This window comes from Ceratotherium simum, chromosome 29 (genome assembly GCF_057802395.1).
Source record: "Ceratotherium simum simum isolate JZ-2026a chromosome 29, ASM5780239v1, whole genome shotgun sequence".
NCBI classification, from domain to species: domain Eukaryota; kingdom Metazoa; phylum Chordata; class Mammalia; order Perissodactyla; family Rhinocerotidae; genus Ceratotherium; species Ceratotherium simum.
Genome location: NC_141928.1, coordinates 30192168 through 30196224, shown reverse-complemented (window position 1 = coordinate 30196224; position 4057 = coordinate 30192168). Strand labels below are relative to the sequence as shown.

Sequence of the window (4057 nt, the reverse complement as noted above, 5' to 3'; positions counted from 1 at the left end):
TTCTGGGAGCAGTCCTAATGTAGAATCCTCTTCTGACCTTTGCCCCTAGGCACAGTTAGGTCAAGCTAAATGATTTACTTCCAGCCTCACAATACTTGGTCTATAAGAATTGAACAAGTGAGTTGGGAATGGTACTGGCTAAAAAGTTCAGAGGGAAGTGAGACCTTGGGACCAGATATCAGTCAACTTCTTTTCACACATTTGTTTCAACCATTAGTGTTGTGGTTGCAGTGAATCCTGTCTAAATGAGGAAAGAAAAGCAAAGATATTGCCATTGTCCACCAAGGAGGGAAACGGTGAGAAGGAGAAATAAAGACAAAAACGAAGAAGATTGAAGACGCAAGCAGAAAACCATAGAAGGGAGAAAAGTCTATTATCAATAAATACCTACTGTATATATATATGGTACTTACTATGTTAATTTTTTTTCTTAAAATATCTCTATTCCTCACAACAACTCTGATAAAGAAATATTGTCATTGTCCTTTTACAAATAAGCTGAATCTCAGTGAGCATCATCAACTTGCTCTAGGAGACAAAACTGAAGTGGTGAAGTGGAAAGTGTTTGTAGCACTAAAGCCTTAGCCTTTCCTGTGCACCAAGCTTTCCTATAGTTAAATAAGTGAATCATATGCATCATCCCAGGGCCTCAAATATTATATCCCCATTGGAACAGAGTAAACGAAAGACCCCAAGGCTGCATTCTGATTGCAATAAACTAGACAGTGAGAAGGGGATTTCTGGTTGTGTTTTTAAAAGTATTGGCAATAGTTCAAATTTATAATCTTCTCTGAGAATGAGGACATATTTGATGTGATACAAATAATTAAGTAACAAGCTTGATTACAATCTGTTACCAAAAAACAAATCATCCGATCACAGTTGTACAGTGATGAAATTGACAGCACATTTTCTCCACACCACCATACACCGTCACCACTAGTCCCTCACTTGGAAAGTGGAAAAATTGTGAACAGAGATTATAAAGGATCACTCAAATAAATAGAGTGTTCAGTGGATTTTTGAAGGATCAAAATGCTTTATACAGTGAAGCTGTCTTCTCAAAAGGGCTCTACCTTGAAGGAAGTATTCCTTAAAACAAATGGCTCTTCAAGTTCCATAAAGAACATTTGCTATCTCATAAGTCTTATCTTTAAGCCATGATGAGCAATAGAACAGTTACTTAAACTCTCCTTCCTCCATCTTTGGTGGGCTCCATATTATAATGTCTTATTATGTATTATGAGACCCTCCTTCAATCGAAAGGAGAAACTGTGAACATTATTTATCCCCCTTAACTTTATTTAAATTAACCAGCTTGACTGATTTCATAACACATTCAGGAGCAGAGCCAAGTTCCCCTTCCCAAAGACAGCATAGTCAGAAACATGTTTATTTATTGTTTGAATAACACTGCAATTGGAACAGACCAGATACTGACTATAATTGGATCTATGGGACATTGTCCCTGGAGTTTCAGAATTTGTAATACTGCACAAAGACATTTCTAACTTTAATTTACTGCATGAATTAGAAACTTTTCACAAGCAACAAATAACTTAAACTCCTTACAGTGCCAATGGTTGGTCTTTTCAAAAACGTTTCTGGAGCACAGATGTCAGGGCAACTCTGTCTATGAAGGAAATCTCTGCCATATGTCTCTCACCATGAAAATATCTGTCACCATCTTTCTGGATTTGAGACAGAAACTCTGAATTTGAGTCTATATGTTCAAGGTTTTCAGTTAATTAATTTGTGGCTGCAGAAATCTGTATCTCTTTTTACTCACTGAATCTCCCAAATTATTTTGGACAGACCTCTAGGAGTGGCAGAAGAAACTGTGAACTTGGAAAGCAAAACAGTTCCTAAGTAAGTTACCAAACAAGAGGAGGAAGACCATTCCAATGGTTCAGAGGTAAATGAATGACTTTGCCATAGATCAGTTATAAATGTGGTTTTGGAAAATGAAAGAACACATAAGACTGTTTCTTTCCTCTCTCTCTCATGATGTTTATGAAATAAACCTTCTCCCCTCCCCAACATTGCCAAAAAAATTCTTGCAGCAAAAATAGGAGCTAAAGGATTTTTTATCTATTGACTTCCTGCTTGAAATTTTCACGTTAATGACAAATTTCTTCAAACATATATTATTAATATTATCACCAAGCTGGAGAAGCATTTAAGCACAGACCACAAATTTATATGAAGAAAGAATAACAGAAAATACGAAGGAAGGAGATTTTATGTTTTTATATAATATGTGATGTTAATCCTTCTATGCATGTATACAAATAAACATGACATAATAAAATGTTCCAGGCAAATTCGACATCTGTAATAATTTTTTTCTTTGTGGTATTTTCCCACTACCCCAAAGTTGAGATCATCCTATTTGTGCTGTGCTTGCTGATGTACCTGCTCACCTTGCTGGGTAATATGATTCTCATCTCTATCACCATCCTGGATTCCCTCCTACACACACCCATGTACTTCTTCCTCAGCAACCTCTCCTTTTTAGACATCTGGTACATTTCTCCTGCTCTCACTCCAGTTGTGGCAAATTTTGTTTCAGGGAAAAACACCATCTCATTCTCAGTGTGTGCTGTTTAGATGTACGTCTCTCTTGCCATGGGCTCCACTGAGTGTGTGCTCCTGTCCTTGATGGCATATGACCGGTATGTGGCCATCTGCAACCCCCTGAGATACCCCATCATCATGAACAAGAGGGTTTGTGTGCAGATTGTAGCTGGCTCCTGGGTGACAGGCTGCCTCACTTCCCTGATGGAAACAGTGTCTGTGCTGCAGTTGTCTCTGTGTGGTAATAGCATCTTCAATCATTTTGCTTGTGAAATACTGGCTGTCTTGAAAGTGGTTTGTGTAGACACCTCCATGGTGCAGTTAATCATGCTAGCGATCACAATACTTCTCTTCCTATGCCAATGCTCCTCATTGGTATCTCTTATGCACTCATTCTCTCCAACAACCTGAGAATCAGCTCAGCGGCTGGTCGAAGCAAATCCTTTTCAACATGTGCAGCCCACTTGACTGTGGTGGTTTTGATCTATGGGACAGCTCTCTTTATGTACCTGAAGCCTTCGGCTGTAGATTCACAGGAAATAGATAAATTTATGACTTTGGCATATGTTGCATTAACCCCCATGTTGAATCCCATCATCTACAGTCTACGAAACAAAGACGTGAAAGCAGCTGTGAAAAAATTGCCGAGTAGAAATCCTTTAGTCCTGTCTTAATTCTGTCCTTAAAGAATATTAGAGCAAGCACACTCATCTGGATAATCTCCAACATTATCCAGAAAGCTGCAAAATAGTTGGTCAAATCAAACCCTGGAAAATACTCATTTTTCAACTGGAGCTCAACATTAAGCCTGATATCTTGATTTACTTTGTAAATAAAACTCTTTTTAATTAATGAATCACTTATGCAGAATGAATTCTATTTCCAGAAAGTATTAAGCATTTATTCACTATTAACATAACATTAAAATTAGACAATTGCTTATTGTTTCATGTTTGACTTGCTATATCATCTAAGAGTTCAACTCTAGCATCACAATGATAATAACTAATATAACAAGAGTGTAAAATTTTAAACTGAGTAAATTTTGAAATAATTTATCCTTATGGGATTCGCAATTGTGTCTGAATTTAGGAAGTAATAGGTATTTTTACATACGTGTGGATATAATTCAAGGTATATATATATGATAATTCATAAAACCGAGATGCCATCAATTTTAGAACTTTTCCTAGTTTCTAAATGTTAAAATATGAAAAACATGCTTTTAGATTTGATGAACTATACAATAAATAATTTTGATTCTTTGGGATATGTATATGGAGCATGAGTAAATACCGTGTTTATGCAAAGACATCATGGCAAGGATTTCCACAATTGTAATCCTGTACATGAATTGCAGTAAAGGAACAGCATTCAGGAGGTCTTGAAGTATCTATGATTATAAGGTGAGAATACTCTCATATTGTACTTTGAATGTCTCAGTGAATTCATCAACACACCCCCCATGTTACTATTTTTC

The 4057-nt window shown here is 36.6% G+C and overlaps 1 pseudogene; it reads left to right on the top strand.

Annotated features, from left to right (window-relative positions):
- Positions 1–2310: 2310 nt before the first annotated feature.
- Positions 2311–3251, top strand: LOC101401999 (olfactory receptor 13F1-like; annotated as a pseudogene).
- The last annotated feature ends 806 nt before the right edge of the window (positions 3252–4057 follow it).